The sequence below is a fragment of the Sorex araneus genome, chromosome 5 (genome assembly GCF_027595985.1).
Source record: "Sorex araneus isolate mSorAra2 chromosome 5, mSorAra2.pri, whole genome shotgun sequence".
Classification (NCBI taxonomy): domain Eukaryota; kingdom Metazoa; phylum Chordata; class Mammalia; order Eulipotyphla; family Soricidae; genus Sorex; species Sorex araneus.
In genome coordinates, this window is record NC_073306.1 from 69,032,198 (window position 1) to 69,059,801 (window position 27,604).

Sequence of the window (27,604 nt, forward strand, 5' to 3'; positions counted from 1 at the left end):
GGCCCAAACAAACAACAACAACAAAAATCTAAATCACTTTACTAAAAATAATTATAAAAACGTGTGCTCTATTTTTTAGGCCACACAATATCTTGTAGCCTACTTCTCCTTCTGGGAGATACTGGCAAGCTTCTGAGAGTTTCCTGCCCATGTGGGACAGCCTTGCAAGCTTCCCATGGTGTATTCATATGCTAAATCCAGTAACAAGCTGGATCCCATTCCCCTGACCCCGAAAGAGCCCCCAGTGTGACATCTCTGGGAGGGCCCAGTGGAGAGAGACTTCTAAGATCTCAGGGAAAGGACAAATGAAGAGGTTACTGAGCCTGCTCGAGAAATTGACGATTAATGGGATTTCGTGATTCGTGCTCTATTTTAATGCAGATTATTAACAAAAGTCTTCTAAAATATATTTTAGGTTGAAAAAGTAACATTTTATTTTGATCAATATCATAAGTCACAGTCCTCACTCAGTTTTCTTTAATATTTCAAACACTTTTTTGTTTGTTTGGTTTGGGTCACACCTAGTTATACTCACGATTTAATCCTGGCTGTGCACTCAGGAATCAATCTGGTGGGGTCAAGTGATCGAATCCTGGGTTAACTGGGATCGAATCCTGGGTGAACTGTGTGAAAGGCAAGCTCCTCTACCCACAGTGCTATCTTTCCAGCTTTCTAATCTTACACTCATTTTTTGTTAAATGCAGCTTCTAACAACCAGTTTATTCTGTCAATATTCTGGCACAAAATCTCTGTTCAACATTAGGAGATTATTGTGTGAAATTTTAGGCACATAAATTGCCATAAACAACACTTTTACCACATATTTCCCCATTGCATAACACTGTCACTGTCACTGTCATCTCATTGCTCATCTCATTGCTCGAATGGGCACCAGTAACGTCTCCATTGTGATATAAATTTCAGTAATTCTCTGGAATACCGGTAACAGTTTTATCACTGTTGGTCATGTATGCCCAAAGCCAACGCCATGTATTTTTATCTTTCATTGTAATAATAATCTAAATTTGTAGCAGTATAATAATTTTATTTGTATATCTTCTTCAGTAATATTAAATAAAAAAAATCATTAAAATATCAAGAAACTTCAATAGTTATAACATATTTTGAGTGGGTTATATAGAATATAGAATTTTTTGTTAGATTAAAAGGGGAGGTTCTATCATTTCCTCTAAGTACCCATTACAAAAGCAATAAATTTAATCAGTAATATATTCTCCAACTACTGGAAAGAGCTAAATGTAAAACCCCTAAGTAAAGAATGTAAATGCATTAAAGCGAAATAAAAGAGTACAACAAAATGATGTATTCTGTAAAGAAATAACTAGTTTTTATCAATCCAGGGTTTTGATATGACTTCAAAAAATATTAGGTTGAAAGAGATAAGAATTACTAGAAACAAAATGCATAGTTATGTGATGTAGATAAAAAAGCATACACATCTTTTAATTTTTTTTAAAAAAAGACTTGACCATATTTTGCCAAAGATTTTTAAAAACATAGCAAATTCTAAAAATTAGCAATCAAGTCACATGTTTTGAATATTATGAATATAATAGACAGTGACACTAGGGGAATACATGTAAAATCGTACTGAATGAATTTTTAAGTCAAAAAAGTAGCCAGCCAAATAACTCAGATTAAAAGGGAATGACTTATAAGAACACTCATCAGAACTCGTCATTGCAACCAGAGCACTTCTGAGAGGAAATTGTGTAACCAAAAATGCATTGTTTAGAAAACAAGAGAAATAAAAAACTAAAACAAGGTTTCACTTCCAGAATCTATAATCAGAGTGCCTAAATTAACCCAAAGAAGTAGAAGGGAGAATTAAATAAAGATGTTAGGTAGAATTTAGTGAAACAAAGAACAAAAGTGGACTTAATTTTAACTCATGCAATTTTAAAACGTTCAAATTGGATAGAAGTTTAATAGGAAAATGTACAAATGAACACTACCTGAAGAAGACTGTCAAAACTGGTGGAGAGGTAAGCAAATGTTACTAATTAATATAATTTATATAATTAAAACCCTCATAATGTATTTAAGTAGCTATTTAATTAAATGATAGCAATTCACTATTTTACAGTTAAGAATTGGTAAGGTGTATTAAATTTTGTAATACTGCATTTTCATTATTTAACATATACCTGGCAAGCTCATTTTTTTCACAAATGACATTTTAAGTGTCAAAGCATATCTTTAAAAAACTTTAAATTTTGACTTATAGAAATAAAGAAAATTGATCGGACAAAAATTAATTTAGCAAGTTAGTGAGCACATAGCAATAAAGTAAACCAAAGCAACAAATCTTTGGAAAACAGAAATATATACATCTAAAGAGGAAAGTTATGTTTAAATCAATTTGATAAATTTAAAAGTTACTAATATTCCACAAGATATGAAAGAAAAACAGTAATAGAACTTCGTATCTTTCTTAATTCATGGCAGAAACATTCATATTTCTAGCAGAATAGAATAAAATGTTAGCATAAAAATAAGTTTACTTACAAATAATAGATTATCAAACCAAGGCACAATCCAAAAATTCAGCATTTTCAGTTCCTGTTGTACGTTCTTCCAGAATGGTCTTGTAAAATATGTAATCATACCTTGCCTTATTTTAAAGTTGAAAGTTTTGTGAGTTTTTCTTAACACTAAGAAACATCATTTGTTAATTATTTTATTTTATATTACTATGTTTAAAAATTCACTTCATATTGCATTAATCTCAGTTCTAGTAGCTTCTTCTCTCTCTGTCTCTCTCTGTCTCTCTCTCTGTCTCTCTCACACACACACACAAACACACACCAAAAAAGTTCTTGTTTAAACTTTCATCATCTTGAAAGAATGTTTTAATGTGAAAAACAGAAATATTCAAAGGAAGCTAGATGAAGATGAAAAGGCTTAACTGATCTAACAACAATTTTGAAGTGTCTTGATAAAAATCATACATTTCTGTGGCTTGGATCCTCAGGACTGTTTAAAAATTGTACAAACATTTCACAAATAACTAGCTATCTTATTTGTAATATATCTGCTTCTTTCTCACTCTTAAAGCAATGTAATATAGATCTTATTTGTTAACTATGGCATGGTTAAAATTTCAGGTAGCATCTGAAAAAAAATGGAGAAAAAACTAGAAAAGAAAATTTTATGCTTTATAGCTAACTGACTACATAAAGAAACATATCACACTTCTCATATGACACTGATTTGGCATTGTAATACCCAATATCCTTCATTCAGCCCAAGTAAATTGACTAAGAGGAATTTATCACTAAATTTTGCTTTTTATGTTTCCATATTTAGTTCCATTAACACATAGAGTTGAGTGAGATAATAACTTTATTTTAAGACTGCTCTTGAACAGGATTGGGTATAGTGATAATCCATATAAATTTTCCAAACTAAATCTTGTACCTATGAAACTTCAAAGTTCTACAGGATATGGTAAATATTCACACAAAGGCAATTTCTGCAAAAATTGCATTTAATCTGTTATTGAATTTATTAAAATGAAGTTATTTATTCTACTTCTGATTTCAAAAGTTTTAGATAGATAGATAGATAGATAGATAGATAGATAGATAGATAGATAAGTAGATACAGATATAGATACATAGATTTACCTAAGATACATGTAATTGATACATAGCTACTTGGGGCAGGGCAGAGTTCAAAAACTAAAATTTATGTCAAGAAATAAAAGATAAATAACTGGTATTTATTAGCAGCATATTGTATCCCAGCACATAGATGTATTGTATATGAATCATTTCAATATTTTTTTAAATAACAGATTCTTTACATATGCTAAAATTGCCTTTTGATTTGCATGACTGAATGAACTGATCAGAAGTTCAAAAACCCTTCCATATAGTAACCCAGAAGCAAATAGCAGAACCCAGACTGTAAATCTTCATCCCTCATGACATATTTAAAAATGTTTTTATTTATCATTCAGCAAAAGAATTTCCACACGAAACATGCTAAGAATATATCCCAGCTGCTGCAATTTCTTTTCAGTGTGACCTCAAACAAGGAATGTTTCACATGGTTTTAGGTTTCTGAATGGAAGTTTAGCACAGCTGTGATATCAAATGAAGTACCACCTGGTCTAATCACCGTAACAATATGTCCTCTGTCCTGCACAGCTAACAGATGGATTGGGTATCAGCTTGATGTCATAATCTGTTAACTTTGTAATGTGGAGCACTACCCACCCGTTTAGGATCCATCTCATCTTCCCTGATGGCATGTTGTACCCTAAATGGAAAGATGACACTATCATTACATGCCACTATCACTAGTCATATGGGATCTTAGTTTGCATTACTTAAGGATAATTATATGGTGCTCTAATTCATTTGGTGAACTGTCACTCCACCACTGAAATACTTATGTGGAATTTTAACAAATACTATGACATTCATCGAGCAGATTACTAGTCTTCAACATGTATTTCATTCTTTTTTTTGAGTCAAGTTCTAAATATCTTCTTTCTTAAATGAGTGCTGCTGAGTTTCTTTTTGAAGCATTAAATTGCATCTAAGTAACTGTACAGTTGAAGATTTTGTATTTGAATCTGGATGCTCTAAATATGATAATATAAATTATCAGTAACATATGTATCCATAAACAGCATTTAACAGAACTATATGATTGCCAATAATTAATCTACTAAAAGATTACTGTCACTGAAATGCAAGGCATACTGATAGGAAATGGGAATGCAGAAATTAACATAAAGTTACTCAGGTGCTTAGGAGTTGTTATACTTTATATATATAAAGTATATATGTATATATAAAGTATATATATATAAAACCTCTTAATATATTGCCCTCAAAAAAAACCCTCATCATTTGAATCAGGAACTAAGTTGTTCAAGTATGAAAATTTAACCAACAACTTCATTAATATATCAAAAATTTTCTAGATTATGGGTTTTCCCTGGTAGGTGATATTTAGGATCTTGAAACATGCAAATGTTTCTACATAATATGGTCATAGTATCCTCAGCCACCCACCCCCACAATAGCCTACCAATCCATACCAAGTAGAAATGTTATAGTTCTGAAAAGTAGAGAAATTACATTATTTTTAAAAAGTAAAGAGCACATAAAACATTGTTTCTAAAGCTTAATTTGGTTCAGAATAATTATTGTCATAAAAATAATGAAATAGATCCATAAAAATAGAAATAATTAGGGGGCTGGAGCGATAGCACAGAGGGTAGGGCATTTGCCTTGCACACCGTTGGTCCGGATTCATTTCCCAGCATCCCATATGGTCCCCCGAACACCGCCAGGAGTAATTCCTGAGTGCATGAGCCAGGAGTAACCCCTGTGCATTGCCAGGTATGACCCACAAGAACAAAAACAAAAACAAAAATAGAAATAATTATTATGTAATAAAATTTTCAATAGCTTCATTAACCATAATAAATAAGTATTCATGAAGATTATCTATAATCTGTTTATGAAAAAGTTTATTTTAAATTAAATTATGAATGCAATAATGTGATATAGTTCATCTTTTATAATTATTTACTTCTCTGCATTCTTTTTTTCTATTTTTTATTTTAATTAGGATAATATTTCTTTCAAGGGCTTAAATGTTCATATCTTAAGGGTTAATATGACCACACTAATAACAAGGTTTTGCTTTTTAGTGCTGCCCAAAGTATACTTTTCATTCCTCATATTTAAAATATTAGAATTTTTTCTATAAAATAGAACTCCTGTATACTTGTATGTCTTGCACACAACTACCTTTGTTTTGGAAATGGAAAGTAGGGAAGAGAGAAAAATGACTTCAAGGATCCCACAATCTAGTGAAGAGAAAGTGACAAACTTTTAAATTAACTAGCTAGTGGGTACCAGTGACAGCACAAAGAAGCAGTGTACAGGGTATATTGCTGTTTACTCAGATGTTTTGAGGCATGCAGTTTTGATTACTATAGCTTTGTAGTAAAGATTAAAGCCTGGCAATCTAATGCCTCCCTGCTTTTTTCTCCAAATTGCTTTTACTCTAGATTCTTTTATGGTTTATTATAAGGTGTAGAGTTATTTGTTCTATATATTTAAATAATGATATGGAAAATTTGATGGGGATCAGGTTTTATATATAAATCAGTTTGGGTAATATTGTCATTTTAATGATGTAGATCCTTCCATTTAACGAACATTAACTTCCTTGAAGTTCCTACTCTTGAGCCAAAGTTTAGTTGAACAAAAGCCTAGAGAGCATTACTTTTTATTTTATAATATCCTTTGAAATGATAAAATAGTCACTTATTTTTATATTTGGGTTACACATGACAGTTCTGTGGGCTTTCTCCTGTCTCTGTGCTTAGAGGTCACTCCTGGTAGAGCTTTGGGTGCTTTTTGAGGTTGTGGCAATAAATCTGGATCAGTTTTTTCAAAGGAAGCACAATATATGCAATACTTACTCTGTGCCCTCAAATAAACAATTTCTTAAAATGAAATGAGAGGCACCATTTGAGAAGTAAAATTCAGAGTATTTTTGCCAACACATGAATTATAAATGCTGAATAAAATGTATTATATGGCTAGTTGGAACAATAAGTACACAGTGAAAATCTTTTCAAAGGAACAGATAAGAAATTGTAGTACCTTATACACTAATAAGGTCTATATTATGATAATTCAAAGAATAGTTTTCCAAAATCTACTGATGTATATAGAGTCAAATAGGAGAAACTGAAATTTTGCAAAATGCCAGTTAATTATTAATCTAGAAAAAATCATTAATCTGCAAAAATAATCATAGAAATCAGATAAAATCATTTTAAATGTGTCGCAAACTTTGGGCAGCAAGTGAAAAGATAAAGTGAAAAATGTGTTGCTATTATTTACCTTTGAGTCCGGTGTAGCATCACTTATAAGATACATTTGAACTTCACATAGAAGAATATATAAAAATCATTGCTGATAAAAAGGAAGGGGATAATGAGATGCACAGGATTTGGCAAGGGAGATGAAGGTGGATCAAGGTTTCCAATCAAACTATTGGAGTTTTGTCTTAAGAATGAATATATTAAATCCTTCTAAATTTCTGTATGTACCATGTTTGCTTATAAATCTTTAGTTTTGTTTACAATTTTATGTGACATTTGCTTTTTCTGACTCAAAGGGGGGAATACAAATATTTTATTTATCAATTCAATAAAATCTAAAAATATTTTAGTATTTTCCTCAGCAAGTTTTGAAGACATACAATAGATTCATCATTATATGTTCTGTGGTTGAATATATTAAAATATTTGCTTTTTCCTATTTTCAGACAGAGGAAAAGATATTCCAGTTCAGTTTATTGTATTGTGTCTCTCTCTATAAAGTAATTTTGGCAGAATTTATTTTATAGAAATATTAAATATCAGTAACTCAAGAAAGAATTATTTATTTGCTAAAGGGATTTGTTATTTACCTAAGGCTTTCATTTTAACTGTCCCTCATTATGTTATTAACTGTAGAGGAAGCAGACCTTTCAAAATGAATTTTGTCTCATATACAGAGCAAATATTTTAAATTAACTTTTAGCAAAGCTTAACTCTTCATACTACTTTAACAGAATAATAATGCCTTGATTCTCCAGCGTAAATATGAAAAATTTAACTTCACAATGAATTAAACCTTTGATACTGATAAATTACACAGGTTATCATGGAAAATATTATGTAAAGTGCCATAAGAAACCAATAAAGGAATGCAAAAGTTTAATCTATGTATGTTTTAACTGCTCATTACTATAGCAATTTAAAAAAACATGCAGATTAAACACATAGGTTCTAATTACAGCTTAGTTCTACCCAAAGTATGCTCCAGTTTAGACTTTTAGATTTTTAGATTTTTGCTATTTCATGCTTTAGTATTTCTTACTACTTACCTCTTGATAAATACAAGTTAACAGAAAATCTTTGAAAACTAAAGAGTATATTTTATGGCCCTTATTCAAGCTCCTTCTTGCTCCCCCTTTTCAAGTGACCCCAAAAGATAAATATAAGATGCTTAACTCCCACATTTTACCTAAAATTAGTCTATGTTCTTTCCATACCCTACTCATTATTAATCTCAAAGATTTAGAACTCTTTGAATTAATGTTGCTTTACAGAAGCTGCTGCTGCCTGCTGTTATACTTATTATTTCTGGTTTTCTGCATCTTACCATCTTACAGTCTCATTCTATAGCCTCTGTTGCTTTGCTACTGAGGATGCCAACAAGTTTATTTATTTATTTTTTATTTTACCTACTACTCAAAGTTCTATCATGTATTATTTTAGTTTCCCCAGGTACTTTCTCATATTTTTTGTTCTTCTTTATTTTGGTCCATATAATCATCTCTTGCATCTTATTAAAGAATTCACCAAGATTGTTCCAAAGTCAACATACAGAGCCACTTAGATTTGCATATAGAACTGGAGGGTGCCGGGAGCCCTGTCAGACAACGTTTTCCGAATTAATTTGCTAGGATCTTGCATTTCTTTACTTTGTCTGCCTCATACTGCAGGGTTTGGGTGAGGTTTCGACTTTGTGCAGGCTTCATTTTTCCAGTTCCACTCTGTGTCTATGATGCTGTGTTTGTGTTGCCCAAGTATTTTGACCATGTGCTGCTAAACTGTTCCAGCTCGTTCATGTAAAGTTCCCGATAACTCAACTTGAATCTTTTTCTTCAGTCCTTAGGTTTGGACTGTTGGCCTTCCAAGTACCCATAGTTGGTGTTACCCACAAAACAACTGTAACTAAGTGGATGCCTGCCCTTATACCCTTATATGCTTTTTTTTTTCTTTTTCAGGTGGGAAGGGAAGGAGTACATTTTACTTTCCTCTCTGCCTGAGTGCTGGCAGGAATAGGTTTCTTCACCTGAATACCAAAGGCACACCCAACTCTCTTTTCTTGGACATTGGCTGGGAACTGGAATTTCTACCCACCTGAACTTTGTGCAGGCAGATAGCTAAAAGGCTTTGTGTAAATATGCGTAAGTTTGCAACCCACCAACCTCACAGCACTCATAGTGCCACAACAGTCAGCCTCTGAAGCCAGTTGAACACTCCTTTGGGTTCCTTTGCCTCTTCTCCAACCCTGTAGTCACTGACCTAATAGTTTGCTGTAGAGTTGATCTCATGTGCAGTATCTTTCTCAGTAATTAGTTTGTTAGAATGCGGAGTCTACCATCCCTCAAGGATAGAGAACAGAGCCAATAATGCAAAACACATAGCGAGGCTTATTGCTCCATATACCTGTGGCCTAAGTATCCTCCGGGAGCAATGGGTTTCAGCAAGGACCCTAGCACTAGGTTCAGCAAGTTCTTATACTTTCATTTTCGCAAGTAAGCTTTACTCAGCAGATTTCTATTACCTACAGAATACACACATATATATTTTTTGTTTGTTTGTTTTGGCCCATAACATCTAGTCCACCTCCTGACAGCTATATTCCGGAGACGTAATCTTATTTAGAGGATGTAATGTTTGACAAAACATCTGTATTTTCTACTTTTCTTGTTCCGGGAAGAGGCCTAAATCACTCAGAGCCTGTCATGGCAGTTCTAGGCTAAGCTGGTCCTAACAAGTTAATTATCATTAACATTTTGTAATTCACAGAATCCCCTTCTTCCACATTATTATGATTCTGAAAGGTTGGAGAATAAAGTAAAATTACTTTGCCATTATTATCATTTATGTTATCACTATTTTTTCTTTGATTTGCATTTATTTTTACTACATTGATTAATAATTCTCTTTTGTATGTATGTACTGATTTTCCTAGAAAACTCATTATATTTTTATGAGATTCTTGGTTTTATATCTTTGACTTGTCTTCATCTGCTTTCTATCTTACTAGACATATTCATGATTTTCTTAAATTCTGGAAGAATTAGAGACTCAAATACTAGTAGTTTCTATTAATTAATTAATTAATTAATCAATTAATTTATCTATTTTGGTCACATAATGTTAGGGCACAGATCGAGGTGAGATCTCCCTTTAATGACAAAGAAACTCCAGAGACTGCAAACAGCAAGTAGAGTTTATTATAAGACTGGCTAGCCAGGGTCAAGGCCCTATGCGGACATGCAGGTTCAGCAGGTTGGGCAAGACCACTGAGCTTCTCCAAAGGAGATCTTATATAGACCTTCACTGGCCATTACAGCAGAGCCCGCACATTTCATAGTCAACAGATTTGTAACAATACATACTTTCCTAACCAATCCATTTAAAAGGATATCACTCCTTAGCCTATAGTTTTAGAGATCAGCATTTGCATCAGTGCTTAGGAACATCCTGTTTTTTAGGGAAGTCGTGGGTCTTGTGACATGGGTCTTGTGAAAGACATCTGGTTACCTGGTCTGACCATCACCCTTCTCGTGACTTGCAAATCGGGGTACCTTTATCCGAGTTCCTTGCTCAGGGGCAAAAAAAACAGTTATTTTGCGATGCGGGTTCCTGTAAAAAGAGTCTTGAGAAAGCTAAATCAATTCCTCTGGTCTGTTCTGGGCCTGTTCCTCACCATATGGTGGTGATCAGAGCTTACTACTCAAATCTGTGCTCAGGTACTTGGCAGGACTTGGGGGATCAAATGGGGAGCCAGAGAGACAATCCAAAATAGCCCATCCAAGGCAAGTGCTGTACCCAGTGTACTTTAACCCACTAGCAATTTCTCCTCAAGGACCTATTTCTAGATCATCACAGTTCCTTAAAAAGCATTTTCTAAGACAACTTATTATGGTCAAATAATTTTAATGTTTGTTCCAGTTAAAAATCTAAAAAAAAAAAAGTCTCCCTGAAGTACATTCTAGAATATTTCCTTTGGAAAGCTTGCAATTGCAAATTTTTCTGCCTTACTTTCAGATGTAAAGCAATCACTCAGAAACTGAAACTAGTTGTTGAATTGCAAATTTTCAGGGATACTACTCTAGACTTTATTTTATTTGCCCTTCCTTACCCTGAAGGAGTAAGGGTCTATTTTGTTGAGAATGTTTTACAATTCGCAAAACTACTGTCATATAGATAATACTTCTTGAAATGTGTGACATTATAAGTCAAGACAACCTAATCATATCCGGATTTAATTTACTAAGGTAAAACTGAAGTTTCTCTCTCTTTGTAGTACAGAATAAAATCTGCCTTGCTGTTTTACAAATGCACATCTTTCTTTTGTTTTAGTATGATCCTGAAAAGTACATCTCAAGCATTGGTGTCCATAAGAATCATCTAAAAGCTGAAAATCCATTCAGATTCCACTGTTAGAAATCTCATTTACAAGTTATGGATAAACCCCACATTTCTACATTTCTAATAATCTTCCTGGTAATCTGATGTCTATTTCCATATTTTGAATAGCACTTGTTTGAAATGGCCATTCCTTAGTAAATTTTGAGAAGAAAAAGGAAAGAAAGCAAATGTACAGCAACACATGAATATATGCATATACACCCGGTTCTCATATATGTTTTTTGTTTCCTTATTTTAAGATCCTTTAACTGTGTTCTCATTAAATATTTGATCTTAATCTCATGTCCTGTGGATTGAGGGAGGTATAATGGGGAGAAATGAAAGTTAAGGCAAATATTATTTTGTATTTTAAGGCAAATATTATTAAAATGACTTTGCTAATTAAAAATGTATACCGCAAACAAACTTTTTCAGCATTATTAGCTGGAGGTTAGAAGAGTCAGTTTGATGAACTTCATTTATTCATTTTATAAAAATAAAAGGATAAAAATATGTTAAGAACAATAAGAGAATAGTTCTAAAGTCACTAAAAGTAGAGAAAGTAAAAAAATAGAAAGCAGGTCAATAATTTGCAAATTGCAAGAATAATATGTTCAGCAGGAATATAAAATGAGTCATGAATTGGGTTCTATGTTAATAGTATAGGCCATAGGGAACACCAGATGAGTGTAGGAAATAACATATTTTTTCGAGATACTCATTTCATTGTTGCATTCCTTACTTTAAAATTCTTTAGTTCCTGGTTCCTTCATCTCAAATGTGAAAATATTCATTTGGATTGGAGATTTTAGCCATAATTTTTACCAGAACTCATGAGAGGTAGGATATTAAACACAAATAACCAGACTTCCAATTTTAAAAAATGAAATAGTTAGATTCTGAGATGACCTTCTGCATTCCAGAAAATCCTCACAGAGTTTACATGTGCTCTCTGATTTTAGAACCAGTGCACTCAATGATCTCTAAAATTTTTATAGCTTTACAGTATCATTAGACATAACTGAAGAAGAAATAATTGTAGTTACCATTCAAAGATAGACAAAAAAATAGATAAAAATATTCTTTGTTGGGGGAAAACACCTCAAGCTGTGTAGGGCTTCCTTCTGGCTCTGAACTCAGGAACCATTTCTGGCTGGGCTCAGGAGAACATGTAAAACCTGGGGATAAGTTGAGCCACTTGAATCCACCTAGGCTATTTCCTATACTATCTCTTCAGCAGCCTGAAAAAAAATATTCTTAAATACTATTAAAAAAAATCTATAAAAAGCATTTTAGAATTCATGCATTCATTTACATTATCTATTAAACATGGTTCGATAGATAGTATGAAATAACACATCAAGTAAGGTATTTGCTTTATGATTGGCCAAATTGGGTTCAATCCCTGCAATCACATACGGTTCCTGAGCAGAGTCAGGAGTAAGGAGTAAACCCTTAGCACAGTGACATGTGCCCTTACCTCCCAACCCCCAAAATAAGATTTTTAAAGAGAATATATAGTATATATAGTGCATGTGTATATAATAAATATAATATTAAATATATTAAATATTAAGTTTCATGCATTTCTAAGCATAAATTTAAGGTTATTCTTAAATATATGGAGAGTAGCACTGTAGCACTATTGTCCTGTTGCTCATCAATTTGCTCGAGGGGCACCAGTAACATCTCCATTGTGAGACTTATTACTGTTTTTGGCATATCGAATACTCCATGGATAGCTTGCCAAGCTCTGCCGTGTGGATGGGATACTCTCAGTAGCTTTCTGGACTGTCCAAGAGAGACAGAGGAATCGAACCCAGGTCGGCCATGTGCAAGGCAAATGCCCTACCCGCTGTGCTACCGCTCTAGTCCAGTAAACCTCTAAAAATTGTTATCCTTAACAAATTTATAGGACATACTTGTAGCAACAGCATTATTATTCTTGCTTCTAAAACATATTCTATATTAGTATGAAATGATACCATGCTGCTTTTCATTCCACAGTCACCAATATGTCTGTGTGCTCTGAGATGCAGATATCAACACACACTTAACTGTTGAAGAATTTTAATAGGAGAAATGACATGTGATGTGAAATAGGGAGAGAACAAAGAATGATTGGTATCATAGAACTGCATTCTATTTACAGAGTAAATGAAGGAGAATAGGCAGAGATGTTGAGTACAATCATCGGAACTGACTACATATTGTGACAAATTAAACAAAGTTATGGGAGAAACTTTGAGCCATCATCAGTCAAAAGAGGAAGTAAATCCCTCCTTGAAAAATGTTTGTCTTGGTAACCACATTTAGGAGCAGCCCATATGAGATATATCCTTATAACAAACTATGTGATAATCTTTATAGCATTACAACTGCAGTATTTTGTTAATTACTCTGTTTATACTAGAGAGTCTGCAAAATAAATTCTTATCACCAACAGACCATTAACAACCATTCTCAGCACATGATTTTATCTGTCCAACCAATCACATAATTCAGTATTCTGGAACTGTGCTTCGCATAGACAGCAAGTTATCTCTAGGAATTTGTTGAAATTATTAGGGAGATAGTCTTTTGTTTTCATTAGAATTGTTAGCTATAAAAATGCTTTAGGTCCAAAGCTGATCATGAATATATTCCTCTATCTATTCATGGAGTGAAAATGACAGTGAGTGAAGCCAAAACAGGGAAGAAAAGAATAAGTTTAGAGAGATTTTAGAAATTAAAATAAAATTATCCACAATTGTTTTACTCTTTTGTATTTTCCATTTACTTGAAATTATAAGCATTTTCAGTTTTGAAATGAAATTGAATAGGTTTGCTGTTCATTGAAATGAAGAGCTTTGTATGAAGCAGTATTTTCATATGAGTTACATTATGAAATCTTTACAGCAAATAAAGATATTGCCATCCTGACTTTTAGATGAATCCAGGAAGATGGAATGATTTCTTGAAGAATATCTAAATTGCTAACAGATTAAATTATGAGTTAAATTCTGATTTTCTTCACTGAAACTCTTTTTTAAACTATCATTCATATAATCTTGAATTTTTATTTTGCTTTTCTGTCTGTGTTTAATTATTGTTTTCTTGTGTTATCCAAATTAAGGGAGACATCTCTACTTTATACTTGTATCTAATGAAATGTAAGCCTATTAAATAGACATGCAAAATAATATTTCAGAGCTTAAATTCAAAAAATTTTCTAACTATATTATATATTATTACATGTTATTAATTTTTCTCTAATAAATTATTCAAGAATCGTAGAATATTACCAAATATAATTTAGAGATGATATTCAATCTTTTTCTTGTCACTTTTCTCATTCGCAAGGACTCACATGCTTATATTTGTTATTGTTTAAAATCTAGAATGCTAAAAATTTCATAACCTTTTTTCTGGACAGGTTGTTTTCTGAGTCACATCTGGCTGTGCCTAGGACTTAGCCCTGGCTCTGCATTCAGGCATCATTCCTGAGAAGCTTAGAGGGCCATACCAAGATCAACGCCGTGGAAGGCAAGTACCCTCCTACTGTACTATCACTCTAGCCCCCTAGAATTTCTATAGCTAATATTGAATGTTTCAAATAACTTTACAAAATAGTTGTAAATAATGTTAAAAATAAACTTATCAAAGTATACCAGTTCAATTCTAAAAAACTTTGTTTTTTATATAATTTAGTTTTTTAAAATCCATGTAATCTTCACCTCTACCAATGATCCCAGTATCACTCTCACCACCCCCATCCCACCCCCTACCAACCCACCCTGCCTCTGAGGCAGGGCATTCCTTTTTGGCACTGGTGGAGGGATGGGTAAAAGATCACTGTATGAGTGAAATGCAAACACAAAAGTTCATAAGTTTGTAACTGTACATCACAGTGATTCTCTAATAAAAAATGTTAATTTTTTTAAAAATTAAAATCCATGTAATCTTCTATTTAATGATATGTATGTCCAATGACATCAGAAATATTTGCATGCACTTGGGTGTTTATCATGGTGATGGCTTCATATTTTTTTTGTTGTTGTTGCTCAAGAAATTCTTACAGAAACTTTTTAGAGCAGTATAAAAACTTAGTTTTATTTTTTTTCTAGCTTAACTTCATTAGTATTCCGATAGAAGAATTGTGTTCTGTAAATTGATGTTAGCTGTTTACACTACAAAGATTAGTTTTGCAAATTTGTTCTAGAGTCTGTGTTTCTAAACTTCCATTTTCTTACTCAGTGGAGTCTGCTCTACAAAGGATCAGCAAAATAGGCTTGTTCTTTTTCCTGAATATGTTCACTTGATTTCCTATATATCAAGGTTGTATTTTTAATATTATTTGCTGCTCTAATTCTAAATAAAAGTTGATTAAATTATTGTTTTAAAATCCTACTCCAAATATACTACTATGAAACTATTCAGATATACATAAATGCAATGGTGTACTATCACATAAATGTGAGATGTATATATGTAATTGTCCAGTTACACATTTTAAACATTAAAAACAGTTATTAAATACTTAAGTTGTAAATATTTAAGTCGTTAAATATTGTCAGAGAACGGTCCAGATGACTAAAGCAGATTCAATTTTTATGTGCAAAGATGTACTTTTGAATTGCTTTACTTTCAGTAACTTGGTTAATTTTAATTATCATTGCATTGATTAGACACATTACTTGTTTAGTCTCCTCAATACTCCACATGCCTGCAATTTGTATACAGTATTTCTAAAATTTTAATTCTGTCCATTCTCACCACAATGTCTTTAGATTCAGGTGCTATAATTTTTGCCCAAGCTACTGAAAACACCTAAAACTAATCTTCTCTGCAATCTTTTCAGCCTAAAATCTATGCCCTACCCAGCAAGTGGAATGATCTTTATAAAAGTCACATCTGATTAAATCATTTTGATAAATCCCCAGAGTCCTTAAGGAAAGTTCAAACTACCTAGCATGGCATGAAAAGTTCTCTAAGGTCTTTCTTTTCTTATCATCCTCTCTGCCCCCTCCTTTATCTTCCACTATCCAGAAATTCTTTATTTTTTTTCCAGAAGTTTTATACTTCTGAACCTTTCTCAGCATCACCCCATAACCTATTTCATAGCTCATAATATCTTATGTTTTAAAACTCAGTTTAATTATATTACTTTAAATCCTTTGCTAACTACATAGTCTAGGGCAGTTGTTCATTCTGTTATCAAACAGAATAAAAATTTTCAAGATGGCAAACATCTATTATTTGTCTACTTTTACTTACAAAACTGCAAGTAATCAGGGACTGTGTCTAACTCATTACTTCATTCCCTATTATATATACTCCTGTATCATATATCAACCAGATATTTGATTTTTTATGTTTGATTGCTCTCTTTAGTGAATTGAGTTTATTTAAAAATATGGTGATTAAAAGAATAAATATTTAAAAATGTTTAACTACAAAATTGAAAAAATATTTTTCAACTACAAGTATTTTGTGGTTCATCAATTATCTTATATAAAGTTCTGGTTTCTTGAGTTCTTCAACTTTCAGGGAGATACTAAGATTGTTTATGCCAGATTTGGAGAGTACATATATATCACACATACATCACACTTAATTCAATCAAAGTGTTTATTTCGAACAGAGGCTAGACTTTTGTATTACAGCCTGTAGAATCTGTGTACATATTCTGTATTATAATTTGGGTCATTTATGTAAATACAGGAGACACTTCAGGTATTGGTACTTGAGTTATGAGACAAGATTTTACCCTTCCTTACAACTGCAAAGTATTTTATTATATGTGTATATCACACTTTCTTTATCAAATCATCTCTCTTTTGACATATTTTTTGTTCCCACAGCATGGCTATTGTACTAAGGACTGAAAGGAACATAGATGTAACTACATATTTTCAAATTAAAATTTTCATTTTGAGGATTGATGCTAAGAAGTGGGATTGCTAGATTATATGGAAACTGTTCTCAGGTGGTTGTTTTTGTTTGTATTTTCATGATTTGGGACTAAACCTAGAGTACTCAGGACTAATTTCTGATTCTGCATTCAGAGGTCTCCGAATAGGGTACCAGAGACCTAACCCTAGTTTGGCCAAACACATTTAAGGCAAGTGCCATTCTACTATCCCTCAGGCCTTCCAGAAGTCTCCATACCATTTTCCAAAGAGGCTGAACAAATTTTTGGTTTTCTTACTTATAATAAGGCATTTATTTTTTGTTTTATGATGTTATTTTATAAAAAAATAAACCTTAAAAGGAACTCATTTCTAGATATAGTCTTGATGGCCCCCTGAACAACACTGTATGTGATCCTGGTCACCCACGGCATGTTTGGATCTGAGCTTCACTGCATGGTTGTGCTCTAGCTATGTCTCCTGTCCTCACAGCTTGGCTATGTATCAGTGCAGTATCTTCCATGCTCCCAGAACCACAGAGGAATCATTATGTCCCACAAAAAAAAATAATAATAAAATAAAATTAAAAAAATAACCTAAATCAGTGAATGCATAAAGAGCACTTAATTTAGTTTCCTGTTTCAACATATGTTTAAATAGCTTAATCACATTAACTCTCCTAATTACTTATAAAATACAACAAAATAATGAAACATAAGATGAAACTAGGGACTACGCATAAACATTTACAATATGGAGATAATTCACTCTTAGAAGATTATTGTCGATCTTTAAGATGTGAATATTTTGTAGTTGTTTGTTTGGAGGAAATGCAGTATTTAGTATTAATAGGCAGAATTAGTCTTAATAACTTTTGGATCAGAGGAAACTTTGGGGATGGTCTTGTAACCACAAAGTTAGGAGTAAATTCAAGAAGGAAGAAATCTACCAAAGATATAAGCCCAAACATCTGCATACAAATCTACATAAATATTCAAAGATCACTAATCATTAAGGAAAAATACATCACGGACATGACAAAAAATACATTACTTGAGAGCTGCAGCACTCTGTCAAAGATGTAAACTTTTATATACTAGGAATAAATAGAGTTTGAGTGCAGCCATGTTAACCATGGCTTGCTTGCTTTTTCTTTCTTTCTTTCTTTCTTTCTTTCTTTCTTTCTTTCTTTCTTTCTTTCTTTCTTTCTTTCTTTCTTTCTTTCTTTCTTTCTTTCTCTTTCCTTCTTTCCTTCTTTCTTTTTCTTTCTTTCTTTCTTTCTTTCTTTCTTTCTTTCTTTCCTTCTTTCTTTCTTTCTTTCTTTCTTTCTTTCTTTCTTTCTTTCTTTCTTTCTTTCTTTCTTTCTTTCTTTCTTTCTTTCTTTCTTTCTTTCTTTCTTTCTTTCTTTCTTTCTCTTCCTTCTTTCTTTCTTTCTTTCTTTCTTTCTTTCTTTCTTTCTTTCTTTCTTTCTTTCTTTCTTTCTTTCTTTCTTTCTTTCTTTCTTTCTTTCTTTCTTTCTTTCTTTCTTCCTTCCTCCCTTCCTTCCTTCTTTCCTTCCTTCCTTCCTTCCTTCCTTCCTTCCTTCCTTCCTTCCTTCCTTCCTTCCTTCCTTCCTTCCTTCCTTCCTTCCTTCCTTCCTTCCTTCTTTCCTTCCTTCCTTCCTTCATGGGGCCACATCTGACTATGCTCAGGGCTTACTACTTACTCTGTGTTCAGGGATGACTCTTGGAAATGTTTGTGAACAAAATATGGTACCAATGGTCAAACCAAGTTTAGTCATGTACAAAGATAGCCCCCTAAGCTCTGTCCTATCTCTTTATATCTAAGAAAAACTCCTAAGTAAAGACCCATATAGGTTAAAAGTAAAGTGATTATAAAGAATAGTCCAGGCCAAAATAAAAATAGATGATTATTTTATATCTTTTTAAAAGATGGATTTCAAGCAGGGGAATAAAACTGAAAGCAGAACGTTCATTGTATTAGAGAACTACACATTTAAATAATTATAAATGTGTATAGATAATAATACTTCAACACATATTTTTTACTATAGCATAAGTAATTTTTAAATATTTACTTTGCCCCTTATTTCTTATCAAGAACTCATTATTTTCTGGGACTGTACAGATAGTAAAGCAGGTAGGAGTTTAGCTTTGTACACAGCTGACCCAGACTCAACCCACATATACCATATGTTCCCCCTAGCACTGCCAGAATTAATTCTTGAGTGCAGTTCTAGGATAGAACCCTGAGCATCACTCAGTGCATGGCCATAAAAACAACATAAAAGAGCTCTTTTTTTCTGCTTGTTAGTGAAGCATTAACTGTAGGACCCAATTTACTAACATAGAATCAATGACAAATATTTTGTTATTTCTTCTTTAATTTGCCTCTCTAGTTTCTGTGAGCTTACTATAGGAAATTCTATGAAGCTTGTTTATCTATGACTTTAATTATGCCTCAATATTCAGAAGGTAAATTCTGCCAATAATTTTAATTCTAAATATATGAAGGAATTATCTTACAGTTTTGTGGGACTACAAAGTGATAAACACTTGGTATTGGGGTTGCGGGTAAAAGTTGAAGTTGAGACTTGAATCTAAATTTGGGAGACAAACAGTAAAAATTCAAACAGTGTCTGTTGTACTCTTAATTTATATTATTTTATCCACCATGTGGTTTACAAAACTCATAACGGTAGAGTTTCATGCATAAAAGATTGCATCACCACACTCCCCACCAGTTGTCCACTTACCTTCATCATTGTCCCCTGTTCCTAATGCACCATACTCCCAGCATCCTATAGAAGACCAGTTCCTTTTCTGTTGCCCTTTGGCATTTGTTATTCTCTTTTAATGTCTCTTTATATAAGTAGAACAGTCTGTGTCATTCCGTCTTCTATTGACTAACTTCACTCAGCAGATACCCTCCAGATCCACTCACATGGCATCAAATTTCACCATACGACCTTTCAATAAAACCCAAAAAATATTCCATCATGTATATATACCATAGTTTTTTTGGTCATCATATCCAGTCATCTGTTCTTGGACACTAGGGTTGCTTACAGATTTGGGCTGTTGTGAATAGTGCTGCAAAGAACATAGGAGTGCAAATCTCTTTTCTGAATGGAGTCTTAGGGTTCTTGGAGATGCTGCCAATGAGTGGTATTTTTGAGTCATATGAAGATCAAGTTTTAGTTTTTGAAGAGTGCCCATATAGTTTTCTGGACATTATCAAAGGTAGTGATTTGGCATCCTTACCAATAGTGAGTGGTTTAACTTCTGTTCATTTATTCCCCTGCATTTTTTGATGGAATTGTTTGGTATTTTTCTTCTTAAATTCTACTTTACATATTTGGATATTAAGCTCTTATCAGATGAGTGTTGGGCAAATATTGTCTCCCACACACACTCTTGGTTTTTTGTTTAAATTTTTCTTTAATTTCTAGTCCAATGTCACTGAATCATTGAAAACCCTTTTAGTTTCAACATCATGAAGAGTTCTACCTCTTTTTTTACAATAAAGTTTATGAATTCTGATCTGTAGTGAAGTCATTAATCTATTTCAATTTTACTTTTGTTCATGATGTTAAAAATATTTTGAATTCATTTGTTTACATGTGAAATAAACACCATTTGTTGAGGAGGGCTTTCTTGTTTACCTTCATTCTTTTGCTTCTTTATTGAAGATTAACTGCCCTTATAAACGAGATTTCTGAGGACTCTCAATTATATTCCACTGGACTGAGAGTCTATCCTTACTCTAGTACCACTACTGTGTTGATTACTACAGATTTATTGTATACTTTGACATTGGAGATAGAGAAACCTCTCGTGATCTTTTTTTCTTAGGATTGCTATGATCATTTTGTTATACTCTGAAGGCAAAATTCCACCATAAACTATTGTTTATGTTAATGCTTTCAGCAAATTGAATGAGGTGCATCCATATTATTAAGTGTGATTCCTTTAATAAAAGTTACCAATTGTAAATGTCAATGACATATACAAAATGTTATAGACTTCCCAGTTACAGCTGGACTAATGTCTGACTAAATATCAAGGAATTCTGGCCAAATAAAATTGATAGAAAATTGATTCTTCCTAATGGCTTCTAAGAAAATGAGAGGCATAGTTGTCAAGAGATTCATTGGCAGCAAAACTAAAGAGCACTATGCAGCAGAATATTCAGTGTTCAGAATGTACTTTTATGTTCTTGATCCTATTCTTAAATTTTATCACTACAAATATTTGTGTACAAGATACAATCTTTGCATATAACCCTTTGTTGTATGAGTAATATTTCAGAAAGAAATTGGGTAACCTTATTTATTCTTCAGGTCAAAGAATGGAAAATTACATAAAACACGTTCAATGATGAACTGATGTATGCATTAAATTTATCAAAAGACAGAAATGTGAAAATGAGCCAGAACAATAGTAGTGGGTAGGGTGATTGCTTTGCAGATGACCATCTGGTTTTGGTCCCTTGTACCACATATGGTCCTTTTAGTCCCTCCAGGAGTGATCACTGAATGCAGAGTCAGGAGTAAACTCTGAGCTTCCAAATATAGCCTAGAATTTAAAAAACAAATAAATATACACAGAAAAATAGGAAAAGCATAAAAAAATACTCTCCACAAGGTTTCCTGAGATACGATAAATGGTACACCATTCTAATGCATGAAAAGGGATTCCACTAAGTTTCTGTTAAAATCCCCATTAATTTTGAATCCTAAAGTTCAATCGCTTTTAATATGGAGTGAAACTCAAAAAGATTAAACTGCAGATTATAGGCTGGAAGTAAAATATTCTCTAGGAAGATTTTGTTAGCTTCATGGGGGGTTGATAATATTTTTAATAATATCAAACAATTTAGGAGATTGAAACATGATGCTTGATTTACTTTTAGTTAAAAAAAATCAAGAAATGTATCTTCCATCAAGTGCAATTAAAACTGCATTAATAGTGAATAGGAGAGTTTTATGCCACAAATTCTTATTTGTACATATCACAAAGCTTAGTGAAATCTATTCGATCGTGGAGAAATTAATATAACCCCTGCTTTAGGTAAAATTGAAACAACAAGCCTCTAGTCAAGAATTAAACCTTTCTAGAACTCTTAATTATAATTTCCACCTGATTTTGGGAGAAACAATTAGCAGTTTTAGGGGGAAAAATTCCCTTTTTCTAAAAAACAAAAATTCTCTTTTTGTTGCCTGCCTATTTGAATTTGATATATCTCAGGGTTTATAGTGAAGTAAATCTCAGTTTTGAGGACACACAACTACCAAAGTGTATTTTCCATGGTTCTTGTAAATCTGCAATGCAACTATTTTTTTAATAGAGATGTTTGTAAATACTTGAAGAGTCTGTCTGACTGTTTTCACTTAGAAGAAAATCTCAAACTATCAAAGATAGATATGATTTTCATACCTTTAAAGTCCAAAAAGATTAATGTAGTAGGTGATTTCTATGAAGATGCTGAGATGATTGCTCATAATGGGCATCTTAAACAACAAGATTTGTGGCAGTATTGGAGAGTATGACTGATGATTACTTATAATGTGTTTAATTTATGTATTCTTAATAAACATTATAGTCACTTTTATTACAGTGACAACTCCTCAATCTCAGTTTTTCCATCTGTAAAATTGGCATGTATTTACTCCACAAATTTGAATTTTTTGAATATAAACAAGATAAATATAAGCAAGAGAAACTGTTCTGATTGAAGGGATAAGTTTAAATAATTAGTTAAGTATGATATCTGTCTTCAGGAAATGGAATGTTTAAATTTTATAAAGTAAAAGAAAATACTTTTTTTCTTTTCAGAGAGGCCCTTTTCAGAGAAGACCTGGCTGTCTTCCCTGGGGCCCCTCCCTGAGCAGAGCTCCCTCAGCCAAAGACCTCTGGAGCCTTAACCACAGCCATGCTCAAGGCCCCTATTCACATGTTCGGACAAGCCTCACGCATGAAGGAACCGGCAGAGGAACCCAGGTGTGTGGGACCCAAGGCTGAGACCTCCAAGCCTGCTCGGATCAAGACTGGGCCTCCTCCGCCCAGATTCCCCATTTCATTTTCCAGTAGCTATTTCCAGTAGCTAGGCGGTCACACTCAGGGACTGCCCCCCCCTCCATGTGGCATCATTAGGAAGGATGAGTAAGGAGAGGCCTCTAAATTCTCAGGGCTAGGATGAATGGAGACATTATAGAGACCGCTCCAGAATTCGATGATCAACAAGATGATGATGATGATGATGATGATGATGATGATGATGATGATAAGGAAAATATTAACTGGTCATAATTTTGTAGAAATAGGCATTAGAAAGGAAACTGCTGTTTTAGAAAAAGGCAAACTGCTTCATTTTGGGATGAATGAGGGTAAGTAGAAAACGGAATTTCTATGACAGATTTCTAGAAACAGTTTGAAATATGTGTCTGCAGCTCAAGAGACTTAAAAAATAGATAAAGATGGTTAGACAACAGTTGGTTTCTGAATATGAGGGCATTTATGAAACTATAAAGCAGAGTGCACAAAAATTCTGCATATATACTGCCAGGTAAGGAATAAATATGTAAATTATCATTAGCATGTGTTGGAGCACTGAATTATTTTTCAATTATTTTTATTTATTTTAAATTTCTGAATCTTTTACAAAAAGTAGAACATTTTGACAAACCAAGTCCAGTGAACTTCTATGAAATTTCATTTTTCATATAATATAGATGTTCCATAATTGTTGACTCATTAACAGAGTTTTAAATTAAACTAGAAGGTAAATAATTAAATAAAATTTAATGCTAAATATTATCAAATATGTAGTGTTCCCAGCTCTGATTTTAATCACAGACATAGGACCAGATATATCAGAATAAAGGAAACTCTTTACTTTAAATTCCTTCCTTTGAGTTATATTATCTCACTTGTTCTTGAAATACTTCTGCAAATATTCTCATTATTAAAAATTAAGAGATAGATTCACTTTTTAAACTGGGTGGTTCATTTAGGATGCATGTGATTGATAAATGAGTTATTTTACTCAGAAGAATGAAAATAATGAATCTTATTCTTGTTTTCAGTCTTCATCCTAGAAAAAAAAATTATTTGTACCTTAGAATAGCTAGAACACCAAATTAGTATATCCCTGATGAAAATCTCTACTTCTGATATTCCATGATTTGAATAATCCAAATGAATGTAACGTTACAATGCCTATATTTATAAGTTTGCACAACACATATTGATATGAAAAAAAGAATTTTGACTTATTATGTTATATACATTTATCTGATTATATTTTTAATCAGTATTCACTTGGATTTACTTAAAGTTTCTAACCAAGTTTAATGATAAACTGTTATTTATCATGTGTATTATCCTATCAATGGCACAAGTTTCTAACGCAAATGTGCTTGAGATATTACACTATTTAATTAGCTACATAAATTGGAATTTTAATAAGTCAAGACACTGGAAAAATTTTATCATTGTGATATTATCTTCACAAATTTATATTACACAAATAGTTGTATGTTTTCTCTCAGAAATGACCTATAGCAAACCTCATAAAATATTCATAATCTCCATTCCCTTTTTTCATAGCCTATCAGTGACCTATGTACTCCAGTAATGACTTTAAATGTTAAATTATGTCATATTTAGATTTCTTCAAAACTGCTCTAGTTCTTATCATCTTTGGCAGCTGGTTATCAAATTCACATTTCAATGCTACCAGCATACTCCTGTGTATTCTTTATTTGACAGAGGAGATGAGTTTATAGTGATCCCTTTCTTGAGCTGAAAACATTTAAGTTTAAATCAAAATTTGGTTTGCAAGTAACCAGGATGTCTCTTCTAAACATTATTCAATACGCTGAGCCTCAGTTTGAACAATTGTGCATGCACTCAGGAAGAGATTGGTTGGCACATATAAACTACAGCTATGTATTTCTTTATAGTATCCTGAGTTATTAACCTGAAGGATAGTCTAAAGACATATTTTTATTTATTTAAAACACAGACCACCTACTTTTCTCTTTAGGATTTTAAAAGTGATTTATAATAAGTGGAAGTATAATTTATAAGCTATAAATCTGTGTGGTTTTATAACAAAGACCAAAGAGTATCTGGGGAGTGTGGTAAAGATAAATTTCAAAATAACTTTATGACTTCTTGTTGAATCTAAAGTAAAATTATTCTTCCTACTAAATAGTTAAAGTAAACACACTGGTCTTCCTTTTAGACCATTACATTTCTTTTTCACCAACCTCGTTTCTTCCTGCTTATATTCTATCTCATATAAAAGCATGAAAATATTCTGAGGTACTATATACATTTTCATTTGCATAATGACATATGTAACAATGTTTAAGTAAAGGTATTCATCATTTTTCATCATTTTTCAAAGAATTTGGTTATTAGGAGCATACACATAACAAAATTTAGCATTTTTCAAAAAATTTGGTTTTCAAAGCATCACATAACACAAAATTATAATCATCTTTATTTTTATGGTTCAGTTGAAATCAAGAATTTTTTCAGTCTCCTAATAAACCGCCTGATGAAGTACCCTGTTATCATACTGTATCATCAATGAAGGCACTTGATCCATATACATGTGCTAAAAGTTCAATTACCTAAATAAATCTCTGTTAGAACTTTAATTATTTCCTTTTATTTTTTTCATGCAACAGGGGAAATGATATGTAGACAAAGATATATAGCCACCTTCTATTTCTAATTATGTAGGATACTAGAAATGAAAAAGGAGGTTTAGCAACCTCAGACATAATAATATCTTATTTTTGTTGTTCTTACTACTGATTCCCAAGATCTTTATTAATATGTTCTGTTTATCTGTGAGAGCAGTGACTATAACTAACAATTCATGGAAATATTATAGTTTTATTCCATATTTTAAAAGCTCTTCATAAAATCAGAAATGTGTATTGTAGGATAACATTGGTTTGCCTTTCCTCCCTGGCCTCTGGGAGCTTGTGTTTGTTGATTGCTCCCTCAATCTGTCAATTACCTTTGTCTCCTGATCAGACTGACTTGTAAATATTGTCTTTCTCTTCTCCTTACTGTCCTTTGCATGGTTAGTTATTTCTGAGCAGTTGCTTTTTGTACGGGTACAGGAAGACAGTAAAAAAGACAAGCCTGTGGCTCGGGAGTTGATTGACTCAAAATAATATTACCTCCTGGACATCTGCTCTTTTGACTTAAGCCTCAGTTGCCTTTACTTCCTAGATCCCCAAAAGCAGGGTCCCGATGAGGGACTGGATGGAGCCAGGGCAAGCGGTAAGCTAGCTATGCTGGCATCGAAATGGGACTGGCCAAAGTGCCATAATGCTTAACTATAAATTAATGGTCATGGGCAAATTCTGTCATGATCCGAAAAGTAGTAACTAGATTTGGACCCTGTTGGGTTTAAGAATGATGGATCCTGCCTGAGCACTGCAATCTGAGTCTGTAGTGAAATGTCCCCAGGCGAATCACCCTACAAGCCTAAAAGTGTCAATTACTGCATCCATGCAGAATGGTAAATATTAGGAAGGAGAATTAGAGATGTTAATTAAGTTGCTGGCCTTAGGAGAGGAGAAACACACCTTTGCTGTTGAGTCTTCGTGGGCTGTAGGTGGTTCAGAACACTGAAAGAGAGACACAGAGAGAGAGACAGAAGAGAAGAGAGTCGATTGAATGAGACAGAGAGTTCAAGGGAGATTGAGGAAGAGACAGAGACAGAAGAGGACAGAAGATTACAGGAGACACAAAGAGGAGAAGATTGCGAGTTAGAGAGAAGGCTGAGAGCTGAGAGTAAGAGTGACTGGGCAGATTGAGAGGAGTCATGGAGAGTTGTAGAAGAGCTAGAGAGACAGTTAGGTAGAGCTGGGAGCGACAGAGATTGAATAAATGGCAACTAATCAGCAACCAGCTTGGCCCTTGTTCTTCCATTGTCTGTCCAAGGCAACGGCTGTCTGGGTGGGGAAGTGGCTCGAGAGCACCGAACACGGGCGGCAAGAGACAGCTACCTGGAGAGCCCTTGAACGTCTGTTAAAATGTAATCCCCAAAGGACGGAGTTGACACAGCTCCGGAGAGGAGTTTTTACAGTGTATTGCAATAGTTTTAAAATCTCTTACTGATTTATATAAGACAATAGTTTTATTTGGTTGAGGGGCTTGGGCCACTTCTAGCTATGCTCCTGGCTAACTCCTGGCTCTATGCTCAAGAATCACTCCTTGCCTACCCTGCAAGGACAATATTCAGTGCCTGGTTTAGAACTGGGATTAGTCATGTACAAGGCAAGCATCTTAATTCCTTCACTTTCTTTCTGGCTCTTAAGAAAATAATGTTAAGTGATAGGTCATGCCTTGGGAAAATAATTCAATTTTGGGAAATTATCCTAAAATTAACTGATGCTGATTGCCTCAGAGTATCTGATTGTAGG